The sequence below is a fragment of the Arachis stenosperma genome, chromosome 8, assembly GCF_014773155.1.
Source record: "Arachis stenosperma cultivar V10309 chromosome 8, arast.V10309.gnm1.PFL2, whole genome shotgun sequence".
Classification (NCBI taxonomy): Eukaryota; Viridiplantae; Streptophyta; class Magnoliopsida; order Fabales; family Fabaceae; genus Arachis; species Arachis stenosperma.
In genome coordinates, this window is record NC_080384.1 from 41,884,205 (window position 1) to 41,905,635 (window position 21,431).

General features: G+C 36.3%; 1 non-coding gene across 1 annotated transcript; it reads right to left on the reverse strand.

Moving 5' to 3' along the window:
• Nucleotides 1–17,526: 17,526 nt before the first annotated feature.
• On the reverse strand, nt 17,527–17,634 carry LOC130947033 (small nucleolar RNA R71). Its single transcript, XR_009072447.1, has one exon. It is a non-coding gene; the product is annotated as a small nucleolar RNA R71 (small nucleolar RNA).
• Between the last annotated feature and the right edge of the window lie 3,797 nt (nt 17,635–21,431).

Genomic DNA, 21,431 nt, shown 5'->3' on the forward strand with positions numbered 1-21,431 from the left:
GTGGTATATCTCTGTTCTGTTGGAGTAAAAGTTCCTGAAATATACCTGCAAAGTAATTCCTTTGGGGGATATTTAGAATCTAGTGATTCTTTTTCTTGTTCTAAGCTTTTTATAGCTTTCTTAGCTTTTAGACATCCTGACCAGGTTATGTCTGAGGCATCTGTTTCTACTATTAAGTAGTCATTTTCTTCTAGAATATAAAGTTCTGGAAGTTTTTCACATAATTCTTTAATTCTTTGAATTTGCATACTATCTTTTTCATCCCATTTTCATTCTTTTTTAGTACTTATTTTTGGAAATAAGCTTTTAGTGTATTCTGTTATATTCTTTAAAAATCCTTGATCAGAAATATAATTTATACACCCTAAAAATCTTTGTAATTGTTTTCTATCTTCTATTTTATTAGGAAATAAATTTACTTTTTCTAGAACATTTGGTTGTAGTTTTAGCTTTCCTTCAGTGGATAGAATTAATCCAAGAAACTCTATTTCTTGTTTTGCTATTCTTGCTTTCTTTTTGCTAAGAACTAATCCTTTTTCTTTACATCTTTCTAAAACTATTAATAATTTTTGAAGATGATCTTCTTTATCCTGTTTTGTAAAAATTAGTATATCATCAATGTACACTAAAACAAATTCATTTAACTCCTTTAGATTTTCTTCCATAAATCTTTGATAATACCTGGGGCTTGTTTTAATCCGAATGGTAATAAATTCCATTCATAGAGCAACACACTTGTTGATTCTTTTGTTGGGCAAGTAAAAGCAGTTAATTTCTTTGCTTCTTCGTCTAAACGAAGTTGCCAATATCCTGATTTTGCATCAAGAGATGAAAACCAAGTTGCTCCTTTGATTTTTTCTAAAATAGAATCTTTTCTTGGAAGTTTATGAGCATCACCAATAGTTGCTTCATTCATTTTCTTATAGTTTATTACCATTCTTCGTTTTCCCCTTTTAATTTCATTATTGTTTTCAACGTAAAAAGCTGGAGCCGCATGAGGACTTTTACTTAATCTTATAATTCCTTTTTCCAAAAGATCTTTACATTCTAGTGAGAACTCTTCTCTATCTCTTGCGGAATAAGGAATTTTATTTGGAACATTTATCTCTTTTGTGGGATCTTTTAATTTAATGCTTACTAATTCGTTATTTGTATTTTTAATATCTAAAGGATTTTCAGCACAAATTTCATTCAAAAGTTCTTCTATCTTTATTTCAAGATTATTTTTTGGAATATTTATCTGAAAGTATAGATTTAAATAACATGTTTCTAATATAGAAAATATTTTAAATTTTAAGATCTTATCTATAGTAGTAGTTGGTATTTTTATACGTTTTGATTTTTGATTTATTGAAGAATCGTGTGGAGCTTTTAAAACTATATATGTTAATTCTTGAATGAATGGATGATATAGCTTTAAAAAGTTATTTCCTATGATAAAATCCATTCCAGAATCTAACATATATATAGATGGAACAATGAATCTATAATTTTGAATAAAAATTTCAACCATCTCTGCTTTTTGGTCAATTTTATGTATTGATTTGTCAGCTATTCTAACTCTTAATGGTTTCTTTAATTTTTTCCAATCAAGTTTTATATTTGAACTAGCAAAGCATTGTGTTGCTCCAGAGTCTATGAAAGCATTTATAAATTTTTCTGTTATTTTTATAGTAATAAATGTAGCATTATTACTCAGTCTCTGAGTCTGTTTCTGAGACATATTCAAAAATATAGTCTAAGTTATCATCAGATTCTTCTAGTGGTTCCATGAGACAAGATTTAGCAATTTCTATTTGTTTAGTAAGATCCTTTTTATCCTTCTTTTTTGGGCATTCATTTGCGTAGTGTCCTTCTTCTTGGCAATACCAACATTTACAATTTTCTTTTTTATTCGGGCAATAGTTATTTCTTTGTCTTTTGTTTTTATTGTTATTTTCTTTCCTAAAATATCTCTTTTTTCTCCAGTTTGGATAGTATTTTCTTCTTCTAAATTGATATTTTCTTTTTCTTTGAAAATTTTTATTAAGACCATATTTTTGAGGTATCTCTTCATTATCCTGACAGCAAATTCTAATTATATTTGCAAATCTTTTTTGAGTTGCTTCTTGCATACAACGTTCTTTTATTTCCTCTCTTATTGCAGAGGTTGCTCCACCAAAATTATTTTCAATTGTTCCTCTATTTATTTCTCTTATAAATCTTCCCATTATAAATTCATTAGCAGGATATGGAAGTTTTGTTATATACATACTGAGATAATGATTTTTATCTTCTTCTTTTAATTTGTAATAATGTATTCTATATTCACATATATAAGACTCCACATTACATAAATCATATATCTGAATATTAGCTAAATGGTTTTTTGCTTCTTGATATTCTTTATTATAGACTTCTTGTCTATGATCTATAATATTTTTTCCAAAAAATTCTTTATATAGAATCATCATTATATATAATATCTTATCATAAGCTACTGTTTTTGTTTCTAATTCTTCTATTATTTGGTTTTCTATTGATGTCATATAATCTCTTATAGTTCCCTTAGTATGAAATCCTATGTAATTCCAAATGTCTCTTCCAGACAATTCACTAAGTTTTGGATTAGTAAAGGCTTCTAATAAGAAGGAATTCAACCAATTTTCGAAAATTTCTTTTTCGTTCTTTTTGCAGTCTAAATCGAGCATTCTTTCTCCTTCCATTTCCTGAATTTTAGGAACGTATTTTGATGGTATTTTTGTATATTTTGAATCTTTATTTATAAATCCTTTTTTAAAAGCATAATTATCAAAACCTGTTTCCCATTTAAATTGAGATTGATTATCCTTAGATGTTCCAGCTTCATTTTTTACTTGTATTGGAATTGCTGGTTCTTCGTCACTTGAATAGTCTAGAATGTGTTCTTCATTTTCTATATTTTCATCATTTACTAATTCTTCTTCTATTTGAAAACCATGTTCCATAATATTATTTTCTTGAGCTATTTTTAATTGTTTAAAAAGCATTGTAACTTCTTCTAATTTTTCTTCAATATTCATAATTTCAATGGTGGTTTTACTTTTAACTCTGTTATGTTGATTATATTTTGAAAATTTTCTTCTTTGGGATTCTCTTTTTCCTTATTTCTTTGAAATTTTATAGATACTAATATTTCTTCAAGCATATCTACTATAGAATTTAATTGTGGGTTAAAAGTATGATGAAGATGTGGGGAATCATTTCCATGGTAGCATTTTTTAGAAATTCCATGTGAAAAATAAGTTTTTTTAGTTTTTTGAAGTCCCTCAATAAAACTTATAGTAAAATAAAGATTTTGAGAAAAATCATTTTGTATTGATTTTAAGAATTCAGTGTCATTACAATTAACATTGGTTAAAATCATTAATTTTTGATCTATTAGTTTTGATAATTTAATTATTTCTTCTCTTAAATCTTCTAATTTACTTTTTTCCATTAGGTGACGCTTTTCTTTGTGAAGGGTTACGGTTTTAAGTTAAAAGTGTGGTTTTAGAATATGTGGTTTAGATTTTGCCACATAAGCACATCTTTAAAACAACATCTTTACCATATATTTCACCAATCAATATAAGAGAATGATAAAAATATAATTTTTTATTTGATGACGATATTTTGCAATAGAATAATACTATTTTGATTCTTACGAATTTTTTCTAAAGTCAAAATTACTTTAAACTTTTTTTTAAATCGTATTGAATGTTATAATTATAATGTTTAAACAAATTTATTCTGACAAAAAAATAATTACAACTCTTTTAAAAAAAGTTCACCTTAATATGTATTTAACACACCTCAAGTCCTTCCACTGCACCAGCCATCTACAAACCTCAGCTGTCCATCACATTCACTACCGTTACTTCCTTCTATTAGGTGGCATATAGTTTTGGTTAATTCAAAAATTAAATCTATTTTTAAATTAGTTAAAAATATAATTTAATTAATTAATTAAATTAGTTTATTTTTATATAATAAAATTGATTATTAATTGATTAAAAAATTTAAAAATTGATTTCTAACCAATTATAAAAATAAAAATTAATTTTAAAAAATAAAAATTTTTTAAAAAAATTGATTTTTACATAAAAAAATTAAATTTTTTTTAAAAAAATTAGAAATTAGTCTTTAACTTATTAGAAATTAATTTTAACCGATTAAAAATTGGCTTTTACAAAAAAATGGTTAACCAATTTAAATACAAGAATTATATAAAATTTGATTTTGGTTTTGATTAATCGGTTAAAAATCAATTTTTAAAATTTGATTTTGATTAATCATTTTTGAATAATATGAATATATCTTTTAAAATAGTTTTATTAAATTGATTAACTAAAATATTATTATAATTTTTAATTGATTAACACAATTTGATTATTTTATGTATATCCCTACCCTCTACTACTTCGGTTTGCACAATAAGCCAATCTAAGCTACAAACCTTTGAGAAGTTAAGAGTTACAAGGGTGTTCAAAATTTTTTTGGAGGGTTAAAAATCGATTTTTAAAATTTGATTTTGATTAATCATTTTTGAATAATATGAATATACCTTTTAAAATAGTTTTATTAAATTGATTAACTAAAATATTATTATAATTTTTAATTGATTAACCACAATTTGATTATTTTATGTATATCCCTACCCTCTACTACTTCGGTTTGCACAATAAGCCAATCCAAGCTACAAAACTTTGAGAAGTTAAGAGTTACAAGGGTGTTCAAAATTTTTTTGGAGGAATTGAATTCAATTTCATTATTTAAAATAAAAATAATTAAATTAGTTTAGATAGAATGTAATTTAATTTTATTATTTTTTTTAAAATTAATTTCAATCCAAATAGATTTGATTTGGAATTTCATTGCATTGAAATTTTATTTAAAATTTAAAATGTTTAAAATGTTCTTATAGTTTAATTACTTCTTGTTAACTTTTTTTTTCTTTTAATGCCTCCCACTTTTCAACACATATTCTCTCTTTTTTTTTATCATTTTCATTTTCTTTCTTTTAAGTCACTTAATATAATATATCTCTATATATATATCTTTTTTGTGTGAAGGTCTACTATGTAGATCTAAAAAAATATCCACACGTATAAAATTGATGTGTTTAACTTAGATTAAACAAACCAAGATACGTTTAAACATTTCAAGTGAAGTTGTATCAATCATGACACTAGTAAAAATGGCATAATTTTGTTCCATTTTAATAACATGAATTAGTTGTTGTTCATACCCTGACCCAAAATATAAGCCAAGCCCAATACGGTTAAAAGGCCCAATCCAGTAGGACGGCCTCGTCTACGTATCCGACCTCTTCTAAGAGGTCGGAACAGATTGAAATAGGCAACTCACACTTAACTAAGTGAATAACTGCCTCCTTGAATCTCTCACCCACTTCTAGAAGGGAGATTTCAACAACCCTAAGATAAAGGGACGGTTATCCACCATCAGAAGTGGAACTACTTCAACGGTGGTTATTGGCTTATCCCTTATAAATACCATGACACACTCAGGTACATTTAAGTCCCAATATATTAAACCTGCTTTGTCCCTTGCTAACTTAGACATCGGAGTGTCTTGTAGGTACCACCCCCCATCTCTTCAAACACACGACTCGGACGGCGGCTCCTTGACGCAGATCAAGTTGGAGACCACCCCACTGAGTGCTTAGGCCTTACGTTCCAAGCCCAAATACTATATAGTTTCAGGTAACCCTCGGAATATTGGCGCGTTGTCGGAGACCTAGAGATCGACGCCCAATGGCGGATGACCAGTATGATTATTGACGCACAGCGTTAGAGTAAGATCAAGAATACCAAGACATGGTCAACAATGACCAAGCCTTAGTAATACCCCAGCCAAGAATGGAGGAGCCGCATGGGGAGGGCCCCTCTGACAACCAAAGGAGAATCCCATTCGAAGTTCGCCTCCCCAAAGAGGAAAGACAGTCTCGTGACGCCGACCTCATGGGATGGCTACAAGGACATCAGGGCCGACTTGAGCAGTTGGAACAGGAGTTAGAGCGACAGCACGAAGCGGAGAGAAGCTTGAAGAGAGAGATCAAAAGGTGAAGAGAGCTGGAGGACAAGCTCTCAAAGCTGGAATCCAACCTTTGCAATAAGGATTCTCATACTGCTCAGGGAAGATAGTCCATTGGGGGTAGAAGATCCGTTTACTGAGGATATTATAAGGGCTAGAGTTCTCAAAAACTTTAAAAGCCTTGACATGAACCTGTACGACGGGACAACCAACCTAAAACACCACCTCAGCAATTTTAAAAGTCGGATGTACCTAGCAGACGCCTCGGATGCTACCCCGCTGCAAAGCCTTTCTGACAACATTGACTACAGTAGCTATGAAGTGGTTTGATAGCCTGTCCCCAAGATTGGTATCTAGTTTCGACGATCTCTCGCGCAAATTCGTTACCCAATTTTTGATACAAAAAGGCAAGGTCAAGCATGCTCCTAGCCTACTCGAAGTAAAACAGGAGGTCGGAGAACCCCTAAGAGATTATATGGAGAGATTCAACAAAGCATACTTGAAAATTCAAGACCTGCCTACTGAGGCGGTAATAATGGGACTTGTCAATGGCCTCCGAGAAGGACCCTTCTCCCAATCCATATCAAAGAGGCATCGGACTTCTTTGAACAATGTACAGAAGTGAGCTGAAAAGTACATCAAGATGAAAGAGAACGCCAAGTTACGAGAGCCGAGCTGGCAATCAGGACTCCCTCAACAACCGAAGGAGAAAGAGGGGAGCCCAAGAGAAAAGAAGAAGTCGGACCCGAAAAGCCCAGAAGATACCACACTTATACTCCTCTACAAGTTTCATTAGTGGATGTCTACAGGAAAATCTGTCACACCGAAAAGCTTCTTCCCCCGCGTCCCATTAAGAACAAGAAAGGGAGAAGTCGTAACAAATATTATAAATCCCACAAGTTGTATGGACATTCCACAAATGATTGCTATGAACTAAAAAATGTGATAGAAAAGCTGGCCAGAGAAGATCGGTTGGATAAATATCTCATGGAAAGGTCGGACAATCATGGGAAAATGAAAAGAGATGATGAAGACCACGAACGGAGAGGTCAGCCCCCGCAGACTCCAAAACAACACATTTATATGATATCAGGAGGATTTGGTAGAGGGGGTGCTGACCAAATCATCTCAGAAGAGGCATTTAAAGGAAGTTTACCAGGTCAGGGATAATGGACCCGACCTCCCCACAATTTCCTTCACCAGAGAAGATGGATAGGGAATCATACCGGGCATGACGACTCGGTGATAATTACAATAATCCTCGCTAATGCTCATCCACATAGAATTCTGGTGGATCGAGGGAGCTCAGCCGACATATTGTTCAAGCCAGCATTTGATAAGATGGGACTAGACGAGAAGGAGCTAAAAGCCTACCCAAATACACTCTTTGGGTTGGGAGATTCTCCTATCACGCCACTAGGCTTCATCTCCTTACACACAACTTTTGGAAGGGGGTTGAAGTCTAAGACTCTAAGCATCGATTTCATTGTCGTCGATGTGGCCTCCACTTATAATGCTCTGATAGGCTGGACGACATTAAATCGGTTGGGAGCGATTATTTCTACTCCTCACCTCTGCATGAAGTTCCCAACATAAAAAGGGATTGCTACCAATAGGGGAGACCAGAAGTTGGTAAGGAAGTGTTATAATAAAAGCCTAAACCTTAGGGATAAAGGCAAGGAAGTCAATACAATTGAACTCGGAGGAGTTCGAGTAAGAGAAGAATTACGACCATAGCCCGGAGAAAAAATAGAAAAAGTCCAGATTGGGCAAGAATCCGGGAAAAAGACCATCATAGGAGCTAGTTTAGCAGAAGATCCGATGCAACAACTTGTAAAGCTCCTACAAGGAAACTCCCTTAACACACTCTTCTTCTCCTCCATTTTCTTTCTTACATTGTAAATATTTTAGTTATGAGCCACTAACTCTTTCCATTGGGAAAGAGAGCTCTATTGCAATTTAATGGGTTGATTTATTTTCATTCTTCATCTTCAATTCTTCTTTTATTGTTTATTAAGAAAGAATTTTCGTTCTTCATCACAAGGATTGAATTGTCTTGAGAAAGAAATTGAATCTAACTTGGATTCTATGGGAGCCTCGAGAGAGGGAACATATAATTGTGCTTGAAGTTCTTTCTCACAATGGTTATGAAATTGGATTTGGGATTGGTACGTGACATATAATCTTCCCAATACTTGATTCATGAAATTGTGTGACTCTAAATCAGAGACTATTCTTCATCTCTTCTCATGACCAATAAGATGAAGAGATTGGCAATTGATCAAGTTAAGAGAAATCAAATCACCAAGAGATTGGGGTTTGATTACTTATGATTTGCCAAGAGATCAATGATTGCATGATTGAAGAGGAGATAAGAATTGTTGATCCTGAGAGTGCAATATCTCTGGATCCCAATGCTTTCCTTTATTTTTACTTCTAATTGTTTACTTTCTTGTACTTTTATTTCTTGAACTTTGGTGCACGAATTCCCACACTTCGTACAACTGAACCAGCAAGTGCATTGAGTCGTCCAAGTAATAGCTAAGTGAGTCAGAGTCGTTCTCACGAGGATTGTGGTTTGAAGCAAGCTATGGTTATCTTGTAGATGATAGTTAGGCAGATAGAAGAGTTATTGGATTTGAATGCATAAAAGTGAAATAGAGTATAAAATACTTTGTGAATTCGAATGTAACCAGTGTGATAAGAAGATGGTTAAGGTTTGGAGATACTTTGTTCTTCTAGATTAACTCTGGTATTACTGTCTTCTTCAACTGTGAAAGATTATGCTATGGAAGGCTGTATGTGATTGACGCTGGTTTGAGCAGCCGCCAATACTTCTCCAGATCTGAACCCCAGGGTTAGTGTGGATCCATTCTGATTGAGGGTGAAGCTCTTGTAGTCCATTCTCCTTAATGATCCTACTCAAAATGCCACAGACATGGTCAGATCTTTCGGATCAGAGAATGTTGCGCCTTTGGGTTCTAGCCTCTACCAGAGAGACCCCCATACTTCGGTGAACTGGTGTTTCGAGAAGTCCCCAATGAAGTCATGGATTAGCCATATAAGATATGTATAATCAAGATGGTGGTTCATCATTGTCCGATGAAAGACTCACTCTGAACCCATGTAGAATGTGATAACCTTATGCCATTTCAACGCATTCATATTGATGAAGAATGAAGATACATCTTAGAATAGAGAATCAAACACAAACTGAGAAAGAACAGTAGTACTTTTTTTAATCCATAAAACACAACAGGGCTCTTCTCCTCAACCTAGGAGGTTTAGAAACTTATACCGATAGAAAATACAATGTGAAAAACGAAATTATGGCTGACCCCCATTAATGAGAGATGTAAAAGTTCTTTAAATACTAAACAAATGACTAAAGATTACATAAGAAAGGGTAAAGCAGTCTTTTAGTGCTAAAATCCACTTCTGGGACCCACTTGGTGAGTGTTTGGGCTGAGTTTTGATGAGATCCACATGCTAGGAGGCCTCTAGGGCATTGGACGCTAGCTAGGGGGGGTTCTTTGGGCGTTTGGACGCTGGTCTCCTCCTTTGGGCACTGGACGCCAGTTTTGGGCCTTCAATTCCGAAGCAACGTATGAACTACTATCCATTGCTGGAAAGCTCTGAAAGTTCGATTTCCATAGCCATTGAGAACGCTCCATTTGGATTTCTGTAGCTCCAGAAAAGCTCTTTCGAGCGTAAGGAGGTCAGATCCGAACAGCATCTGCAGTGCTTTCTCTGTCTCTGAATCAGACTTTTGCTCCATCTCCTCAATTTCAGCCAGAAAATACATGAAATTGCATAAAAACACACAAACTCAAAGTAGAATCCAAAAATGTGAATTTTACACTAAAACCTATGAAAACTTGATAAAACTTAAACAAAACATGCTAAAAACTATATAAAAATGATGCAAAAAAGCGTATAAAATATCCGCTCATCACAACACCAAACTTAAACTGTTGCTTATCTCCAAGCAACTAAAAACACCGTAGGATAAAAAGAAGAGTAAGATACAATAAATCTCAGAGTTTCTAATGAAGCTCAGTTTCAATTAGATGAGCGGGACTTAGTAGCTTTTTACCTCTGAATAGTTTTGGCATCTCACTATCCATTGAAACTTAGAAGTGTTGGTCTCTTTAGGAACTTAAAATCCAGATAATATTATTGACTCTCCTAGTTTAGTTATTTTTTATTCTTGAACACAACTTTTAGAGTCTTGGTCGTGATCCTAAGCACTTTATTTTCCAGTATTACCACCGGATACATAAATGCCACAAACACTTTAATTGGGTGAACCCTTTCGGATTGTGATTCAGCTTTGCTAGAATCCCCAGATAGAGGTGTCCAGAGTTTTTAAGCACACTCTATTTGCTTTGGATCACGACTTTAACTATTCAGTCTCAAGCTTTTCACTTGACACCTTCACACCACAAGCATATGGTCAGGGATAGCTTGGTTGAGCCGCTTAGGCCATGATTTTATTCCTTGTAGGCCCTTCTAACCATTGATGCTCAAAGCCTTGAATCCTTTTACTCTTGCATTTTGATTTAAATGGCTATTGGCTTTTTCTGCTTCTTTCTTTTATATCATTTCTTTTTCTTTTTCGCATGCATATATTATTTTTTTCTTTTGCAACATGCTTTTTTTCTTTTTGCTACTTTTTCTTGCTTCAAGAATCAATTTTTGCATTTTTCAGAATACCAATAATACTTTTTCTTTTTCCTCATTCTTTCAAGAACCAACATCCTTAATTTCAACTTCAAATATGCACTGTTTATTCATACATTCAAAAAACAAAAGCAATGCCACCACATCAAAATAATTGAACTATTCTTATTTGATAACTTGAAATTTATGTATCTCTCAATTATTTTTCAATTAAAAATTTTCTTTTAAGCAAGGTGAGGGATATATGGAACATTTTATAGACTTAAGACATAGATGATCATGCAACAAGAACAAGAGAACAGACAAAAAACATAATAGAAAACAAAAAAAATAACATGAGAAAAGGAAATTAAGAGAAGGAATCCACCTTAGTGATGGCAGCTATTAATCCTCCTTGAAGATCTAATGTAGTGCTTGATCTCTTCAATGTCACGCCTTTGTCTCTGTTGTTCTTCCCTCATAGCCCTTTAGGAGTGGTAGAAGTCAAAAAGCAAAGCTTTTGCAACACCAAACTTAAGAGTTTTGCTCACCCTCGAGCAAATATGAAAATGGGGAAGAATAGCGTAGAAGAAGGTGGGGTAGGTGGGGATTCTGTAGGACCTAATAGTCCTGAGAGGCTAGGAAATTCAAATTTTCTGTCCTCTTTATGGGCGTTGAACGCCAGCTAGCCTTTCATTTGTGGCTTTGAACACCCAGGAGGGACCTCCTTCCTGGCGTTCAACGCTAGGTCTTCTGCCTTTTTGGGCGTTGAACACCTACTCTGGCTCTTTGTCTGGCGTTCAACGCTAGCAAGGTCTCAGCTCCAGGGTGTTATGTTTCCAGCTTTGACTATTTCTATTTCTGTTCTAACTACTGCACATGATCACAAACATTAAAAGGCAAGGGAAGTCTCTAAAAATAAATTAAAATAAAATCAAGTAAAAATAAGCAAAAGAAATAAGAACAGAAATACTTTACTCATGGTTGGGTTGCCTCCCAACAAGTGCTTCTTTAATGTCATTAGCTTGACACTCGATTGCTGACTTTCTTCCTCTTTTTCCAGTTGGTTAACCGTATAAGTTAGGCCCAATACGGTTAAAAGGCCCAATCCAGTAGGACAGCCTCGTCTACGTATCCGATCTCTTCTAAGAGGTCAGAACATATTGAAATAGGCAACTCACACTTAACTAAGTGAGTAACTGCCTCCCTGAATCTCTCACCCACTTCTAGAAGGGAGATCTCAACAACCCTAAGATAAAGGGATGGTTATCCACCATCAGAAGTGGAACCACTTCAACGGTGGTTATTAGCTCATCCCCTATAAATACCCTGACACACTCAGGTACATCTAAGTCCCAATATATTAAACCTGCTTAGCCCCTTGCTAACTTAGACATCAGAGTGTCTTGCAGGTACCACCCCCATCTCTTTAAACACACGACTCAGATGGCGGCTTTTGACGCAGATCAAGTCAGAGACCATCCCATTGAGCACTTGAGCCTCACGTTCCAAGCCCAAATACCATCCGATTTTAGTTATGAAAGGAAAGAAACTTAACCACCTTAGTTATGTTGGTGGCCATCTCTTTCCTCCATGAAGAATGTTTATCTCCCTTTGGTGCTAAACAGAAAAGCTTTAAGCAAAGCGTCAACACCAAACTTAAATGTTTGCTTGTCTTCAAGCAAAGAAAATCTGAAAACAAAAACAAATAATAAGATGAAAGAAGAATAAAAGGATAAAGGAACAAGAGAGAATTAGGATTGGGAGAGAGAGAAAGAAAATTAAAACTAGGCGGCGAATTAGTGTAGTTGTGCGGCGCAGGCGACGCATACGCGTGCAGCACGCGTACGCGTCGGTCACGAAGTTTCTTAATGACACGTTAGGGTTAGGCACGCGTCCGCGTGCCATGGGTTTTATGTGATTCGCGTGAAGCCAGCCGCACGCACGCGCATCTCTATGTTCGCGTGGCTAGGGAACCAATATTGGCATACGACGCGTGCGCGTTATGCACGCGCACGCGTGGATGGCCGTTTGGTCAAATGACGCGCACGCGTCAAGGATGCGTCCGCGTGACAAAATTTGTGCGTCTATCATACTTCCTGCCCCAAGCCAGCATAACTCTCTGCCCAAACACTCTTTTACGTCAATTTTGCAGGTCACGCGTACGTGTCGCTGACGCACCTGCGTGAATGGTGAAAATCACAAAAGACGCGCACGCGTGAGGTACGCGTACGCGTGGGTTTGTTTGTGTTAGAGGCATCATTTTTGCGCCACTCCCGTGCAACACTCTGTTCAAATTTATTTTTCACGCACACCCATCTGACGCGTACGCGTCGTGTGCCCTCTTCGTTTTTTTTAGCTTGAGGTGTTCGGTTCCTGGAATAACATAGCTGTATGATCATAGAAACAGTAAAAACTCAATAAAAATCAAATAAAAAATTCAAAAATTATCAGGAAAAATAACAGGGAGATATTAAAATAAAATCAACTAGGTAACACCAAACTTAATTTCAGAAATTACCAAAAATATTAATGCTATTAAATTTTTTTTTGAAAATATTAAAAATAGAATTTAATAAAATTAAAAATAAAGCGCCTAATCTAAGCAATCAAACAACTAATAATTGTTAATCACAGTCGATCCCCGGCAACAGCGCCAAAAATTTGGTGCGGAATTTATAACTCACAACTTACCGGTAAGTGCACCAGGTCATACCAAGTAATACCTTACGTGAGTAAGGGTCGATCCCACGAGGATTGATGGATCAAGCAACAATGATTGATTGATTGGCTTAGTTATGCAAGCAGAAAATGGTTTTGAGATGTTCAAAAGATTTAAGTTCGAACTCAGAATATCAAAAGGATAGATAAATAAATAAGTTGGAAATAAAATATGGAGAAAACAGATACGGCTTTAGAGTTATCTATTTTCCAGATTGATTTTTCTTACCAAGTATTTCAATCATACTAGATTTAATTCATGGCAAACTATATGTGACTAGACCCTAATTCCTTAGAACTTCCTAGTCTTCTCTAAAATTCATTAACTGCCAATTCCTTGGTCAATTAATTCTAATTAGAAGGTGATGATCAAATTGCAGTTTATATGCCACTGATGAGCGGATAATTTATACGCTTTTTGGCATTGTTTTTAGTATGTTTTTAGTAGTTTTAGTTGAGTTCTTAGTATATTTTTATTAGTTTTTAGTTAAAATTCACTTTTCTGGACTTTACTATGAGTTTGTGTGTTTTTCTGTGATTTCAGGTATTTTCTGGCTGAAATTGAGGGTCCTGAGCAAAAATCTGATCCAGAGACCAAAAAGGACTGCAGATGCTGTTGGATTCTAACCTCCCTGCACTCGAAGTGGATTTTCTGGAGTTACAGAAGCCCAATTGGCGCGCTCTCAACGGCGTTGGAAAGTAGACATCCTGGGCTTTCCAGCAATATATGATAGTCCATACTTTGCCCAAGATTTGATGGCCAAAACCGGCGTTCAAAGTCACCTCAAGAAATTCCAGCGTTAAACGCCGGAACTGGCACCTAATTGGGAGTTAAACGCCCAAACTGGCATAAAAGCTGGCGTTTAACTCCAAGAGGAGTCTCTACACGAAAATGCTTCATTTGCTCAGCCCAAGCACACACCAAGTGGGCCCGGAAGTGGATTTTTATGTCATTTACTCATCTTTGTAAACCTTAGGCTACTAGTTTTCTATAAGTAGGACCTTTTACTATTGTATTTTTTTTTTTGATCATGTTTTGATGATTGAACCCTCTTTGGGAGGCTGGCCATTCGGCCATGCCTAGACTTTGCTCTTATGTATTTTCAACGGTGGAGTTTCTACACACCATAGATTAAGGTGTGGAGCTCTGCTGTACCTCGAGTATTAATGCAATTACTATTGTTCTTCTATTCAATTCCGCTTGTTCTTTATCCAAGATATCACTTGTTCTTCAACTTGATGAAGGTGATGATTGACACTCATCACCATTCTCACCCATGAACAAGGTGACTGACAACCATTCTTGTTCTACAAGCATACGAGGCTCTAGTGAATATCTCTTGGATTCTTTAACCGGAATCTTCGTGGTATAGGCGAGAACTGATGGCGGCATTCAAGAGAATCCGGAAGGTCTAACCTTGTCTGTGGTATTCTGAGTAGGATTCAATGATTGAATGACTGTGACGTGCTTCAAACTCCTGAGGGCGGGGCGTTAGTGACAGACGCAAAAGAATCACTGGATTCTATTCCGGCCTGATTGAGAACCGACAGATGGATAGCCATGCCGTGACAGGGTGCGTTGAACATTTCCAATGAGAGGATGGGAGGTAGCCACTGACAACGGTGAAACCCTTGCATAAGCTTGCCATGGAAAGGAGTAAGAAGGATTGGATGAAGACAGTAGGAAAGCAGAGAGACGGAAGGGAAGGCATCTTCATGCGCTTATCTGAAGTTCCTACCAATGAATTACATAAGTATCTCTATCTTTATCTTTTATGTTATTTTCGTTTATTACCTACACCCATTTGAGTCTGCCTGACTGAGATTTACAAGGTGACCATAGCTTGCTTCATACCAACAATCTCCGTGGGATCGACCCTTACTCGCGTAAGGTATTACTTGGACGACCCAGTGCACTTGCTGGTTAGTTGTGTGAAGTTGTAGTGATCACAATTTTGCGCACCAAGTTTTTGGCGCCGTTGCCGGGTATTGTTTGTGTATGGACAACTGACGGTTCATCTTGTTGCTTAGATTAGGTATTTTTCTTCGGAGTTCTTAAGAATGAATTCTAGTGTTTCAAGGTGATGTTCTTATCATCACCAAGGCTGATTGATTCTCATCAATTTAGCTCTTGAATGCAGTGTCCTGCTGAAGCTTGGCCGGCCATGTCTAATTCCTTTAGACTAAAGCTTTAGACTAACATTGCATGATTCCTGGAATTCTCATTAAGAATTTTGATACCTTTATTCTCTTCTTCCACTTAATTTTCGAAAAATCCAAAAAAAAAATTACAAAATCATAAAAACCAAAAAAATATTTCTTGTTTAAGTCTAGTGTCTCATTTTAAGTTTGGTGTCAATTGCATGCTTCTGTTCTTATTGAATTCATGCATGTGTCTTCATTAATCTTCAAGTTGTTCTTGATGATTTTCTTGTTTTGATCTTTGAATTCGATTGACTTGAGTGTTTTGTGTTTCTCATATGCATTCTCATGTTGTTAGTGTCAGTAGTATACAAACTGCTAAGTTTGGTGTCTTGCATGCATTGTTATTTGATTTTAGTTGCATTTTGATTATTCCTTATTATTAAAAATCCAAAAATATTTTTAATTTGTGTCTTTTCAAGTCAATGATACAGAGAATTGAAGATTCAGAACATACTGCAGAGGAATCACACAGAAAAAGCTGGGCATTCAAAAATGCCCAGTAAAGAAGACAGACTGGCGTTTAAACGCCAGCCAGGGTGCCTGGCTGGGCGTTTAACGCCCAAAAGGGTAGTAGTTTGGGCGTTAAACGCCAGAATGTGCACCATTCTGGGCGTTTAACGCCAGGATGGCAAAGGGGGAAGATTTTGTTTTCAAATCAATTTTTTTTCAAGTTTTCAAAGTTTTTCAAAATCAAATCTTTTTCAAATCATATCTTTTCAATCAAATGTTTTCAAAATCAATTTCTTTCCTTTTTCAAAGATACTTACTAACAATTAATGATTTGATTGAACATCTCAAGTATATTGCCTTTTCTGTTGAGAAAGGTTTAATGTTTGAATCATATCTTTTCTTGTTAGGCAAGTCATTAATTTTTAAAATCATATCTTTTAAAAATTGTTTTCAAATCATATCTTTTAAATTATTTTTCAAATCATATCTTTTCAATCATATCTTTTTAAAACCATAACTTTTCAATCAAATCTTTTTAATCACATCTTTTTCAAAATAATTTTCAATCAAAATTTTTTTTTATTTCTAATTTCAAAATATTTTTCAAAAATCACTTGATTTCTTTTCCACTCTTATTTTCGAAAATCAATTAAGTGTTTTTCAACATGTTATCAAAATCTTTTACTTAATTTTCGAAAATTACTTCCCTTCTTCTCACATCCTTCTATTTCTGGACTAACACTATTCCTTAATGCAAAATTCGAACTCCATCTTCTTTGATAAGTTCGAATTTTCTACCTCTGTCTTCCATTTTTCTTCCTCTGACACCTCAAGGAATCTCTATACTGTGACATAGAGGATTCCATATTTTCTTGTTCTCTTCTCTTTCATATGAGCAGGAATAAAGACAAAGGCATTCTTGTTGAAGCTGACCCTGAACCTGAAAGGACCTTGAAGCGAAAGCTAAGAGAAGCTAAGGCACAACTCTCTGTAGAGGACCTAACCGAATTCTTCAAAGAAGAAGAAGACATGGCAGCCGAAAACAACAACAATGCAAACAATGCAAGGAAGGTGCTGGGTGACTTTACTGCACCTACTCCCAACTTCTATGGGAGAAGCATCTCTATCCCTGCCATTGGAGCAAACAACTTTGAGCTTAAGCCTCAATTAGTTTCTCTAATGCAACAGAATTGCAAGTTCCATGGACTTCCATTGGAAGATCCTCATCAGTTTTTAGCTGAGTTCTTGCAAATCTGTGACACAGTCAAGACTAATGGGGTTGACCCTGAGGTCTACAGACTGATGCTATTCCTTTTTGCTGTAAGAGACAGAGCTAGAATATGGTTGGACTCACAACCTAAAAAAAGCCTGGACTCTTGGGAAAAGCTAGTCAATGCCTTCTTGGCAAAGTTCTTTCCACCTCAAAAATGGAGTAAGCTTAGAGTGGAAGTCCAAACCTTCAGACAGAAGGATGGAGAATCCCTCTATGAAGCTTGGGAAAGATACAAACAATTAATCAGAAAATGTCCCTCAGACATGCTTTCTGAATGGAGCATCATAGGCATTTTCTATGATGGTCTCTCTGAACTATCCAAGATGTCTTTGGATAGCTCTGCTGGAGGATCTCTTCATCTGAAGAAGACGCCTACAGAGGCTCAGGAACTAATTGAGATGGTTGTAAATAACCAATTCATGTACACTTCTGAAAGGAATCCTGTGAACAATGGGACAAGTCAGAAGAAAGGAGTTCTTGAGATTGATACTCTGAATGCCATACTGGCTCAGAATAAGATATTGACTCAACAAGTCAATTTGATTTCTCAAAGTCTGTCTGGAATGCAAAATGCACCTGGCAGTACTAAGGATGCTTCATCTGAAGAAGAAGCTTATGATCCTGAGAACCCTTCAATGGAAGAGGTGGATTACCTAGGAGAACCCTATGGAAACACCTATAATTCTTCATGGAGAAATCACCCAAATTTCTCATGGAAGAATCAAGAGAGACCTCAACAAGGTTTCAACAATAATGGTGGAAGAAACAGGTTTAGCAATGGCAAGCCTTTTCCATCATCTTCTCAGCAACAGACAGAGAATTCTAAGCAGAACCCCTCTGACTTAGCAACCATGGTCTCTGATCTAATCAAAACCACTCAAAGTTTCATGACTGAAACAAGGTCCTCCATTAGAAATTTGGAGGCACAAGTGGGACAGCTGAGCAAGAAAGTTACTAAACCCCCTCCTAGTACTCTCCCAAGCAATACTGAAGAAAATCCAAAAGGAGAGTGCAAAGCCATTAACATGGCCGAATTCTGGGAGGAAGAAGAGGCAGTGAACGCCACTGAGGAAGACCTCACTGGACGTCCACTGGCCTCCATTGAGTTCCCTAATGAGGAACCATGGGAATCTGAGGCTCAAAATGAGACCATAGAGATTCCAATGGATTTACTTTTGCCATTCATGAGCTCTGATGAGTATTCTTCCTCTGAAGAGGATGAGTATGTCACTGAGGAGCAAGTTGCTAAATACCTTGGAGCAATCATGAAGCTAAATGACAAGTTATTTGGAAATGAGACTTGGGAGGATGAACCCCCTTTGCTCACCAAAGAACTGGATGACTTATCTAGGCAGAAACTGCCTCAAAAGAGGCAGGATCCTGGGAAGTTTTCAATACCTTGTACCATAGGCACCATGACCTTCAAGAAGGCCTTGTGTGACTTAGAGTCAAGTGTAAACCTCATGCCCCTCTCTGTAATGGAGAAGCTAGGGATCTTTGAGGTACAAGCTGCAAAAATCTCACTAGAGATGGCAGACAACTCAAGAAAACAAGCCCATGGACTTGTAGAAAATGTTTTGGTTAAAGTTGAAAACCATTACATCCCTACTGATTTCATAGTCCTAGAGACTGGGAAGTGCATGGATGAATCTATCATCCTTGGCAGACCCTTCCTTGCCACAGCAAAGGCTGTGATTGATGTTGATGGAGGTGAACTGATCATTCAAGTGAATGAAGAATCCTTGGTGTTTAAGGCTCAAGGATATCCCTCTGTCACCATGGAGAAGAAGCATGAAGAGCTTCTCTCAAATCAGAGACAAACAGAGCCCCCACAGTCAAACTTTAAGTTTGGTGTTGGGAGGCCACAACCAAACTCTAAGTTTGGTGTTGAACCCCCACATTCAAACTCTAAGTTTGGTGTTGGGAGGTTCCAACATTGCTTTGAGAAAATGTGAGGCTCCATGAGAGCCATCTGTCAAGCTACTGACATTAAAGAAGCGCTTGTTGGGAGGCAACCCAATGTTATATTTTATCTATTTCTCTTTGTTATTTTTTGTTATTTTGTAGGTTGATGATCATAAGAAGTCACAAAATCCATTGAAAAAGCAAAAACAGAATGAAAAACAGGAAGAAAAACAGCACACCCTGGAGGAAGAACTCACTGGCGTTTAAACGCCAGTGAGGCTAGCAGTTGGGCGTTTAACGCCCAGTCTGGCACCATCTGGGCGTTTAACGCCAGAAAGGGGCACCAGACTGGCGTTAAACGCCAGGAAAAGGCAAGAACCTGGCGTTAAACGCCAGGAATGGGCATCAGCCCGGCGTTTAACGCCAGAAATGGCTCAAAACGTGATTTTGAGCAACATTTGGTGCAGGGATGACTTTTCCTTGACACCACAGGATCTGTGGACCCCACAGGATCCCCACCTACCCCACCACCACTCTCTCTCTTCTTCCCCCATTCACCACTCACATCACTCCTTCATTTTCCCACACCCTAAACACTACTTCTTCCCCTTTTGTCCGAACCACAAAGCCATCTCCCTCTCCTCCATTTCTTTCTTCTTCTACTCTCTTCTTTCTTCTTTTGCTCGAGGACGAGCAAACCTTTTAAGTTTGGTGTGGTAAAAGCATTGCTTTTTGTTTTTCCATAACCATTTATGGCATCCAAAGCCGGTTCAACTGAGAAGGCATGACCTCAAGCCCATCACTAAGAAAAGGATGGAGCAAACAAGAGACCCCTCTCATCAAGAGATCCCTGAGATACCTCAAGGGATGCACTTTCCTCCACAAGACTATTGGGAGCAACTAAACACCTCCCTAGGAGAATTGAGTTCCAACATGGGACAACTAAGGGTGGAGCACCAAGAACACTCCATTCTCCTCCATGAAATTAGAGAAGATCAAAGAATCATGAGAGAGGAGCAACAAAGACAAGGAAGAGACATTAAGGAGCTCAAGCACTCCATAAGAACTTCAAGAGGAAGAACAAGCCGCCATCACTGAGGTGGACTCGTTCTTTAATCTCCTTGTTCTTTATTTTCTTGTTTTTCGAATTTTTATGCTTATGTTTGTCCATGTTTGTGTCTTATGATCATTAGTGTCTTAGTGTCTATGCCTTAAAGTTATGAATGTCCTATGAATCCATCACCTTTCTTAAATGAAAACTGTTTTTATCACAAAAGAACAAGAAGTACAAGATTTCGAATTTATCTTTAAAACTAGCTTAATTAGTTTGATGTGGTGACAATACTTTTTGTTTTCTGAATGTATGCTTGAACAGTGCATATGTCTTTTGAATTTGTTGGCATATGTCTTTTGAATTTGTTGTTCATGAATGTTAAAATTGTTGGCTCTTGAAAGAATGATGGAAAAGGAGACATGTTACTGAGAATCTGAAAAATCATAAAAATATTTCTTGAAGCAAGAAAAAGCAGTGAATACAAGAAAAAAAAAGAGAGAAAGAGAAGGGGAGAAAGAAAAAGAAAAGAAAAAGAAAGAAATAAAGTTGTGATCCAAGGCAAAAAGAGTGTGCTTAAGAACCCCGGACACCTCTAATTGGGGACTTTAGCAAAGCTGAGTCACAATCTGAAAAGGTTCACCCATTATGTGTCTGTGGCATGTATGTATCCGGTGGTAATACTGGAAGACAGAGTGCTTTGGGCCACGGCCAAGACTCAATAAGTAGCTGTGTTCAAGAATCATCATACTTAACTGAGAATCAATAACACTATCTGGATTCTGAGTTCCTAAAGAAGCCATCATTCTGAACCTCAGAGATAAAGTGAGATGCCAAAACTGTTTGGAGGCAAAAGCTACTAGTCCCGCTCATCTAATTTGGAGCTAAGTTTCATTGATAATTTGGAGTTTATAGTATATTCTCTTCTTTTATCTTATTTGATTTTCAGTTGCTTGGGGACAAGCACAATTTAAGTTTGGTGTTGTGATGAGCAGATAATTATACGCTTTTTGGCATTGTTTTTAGTATGTTTTTAGTAGTTTTAGTTGAGTTTTAGTATTTTTATTTTTTAGTTAAATTCACTTTCTGGACTTTACTATGAGTTTGTGT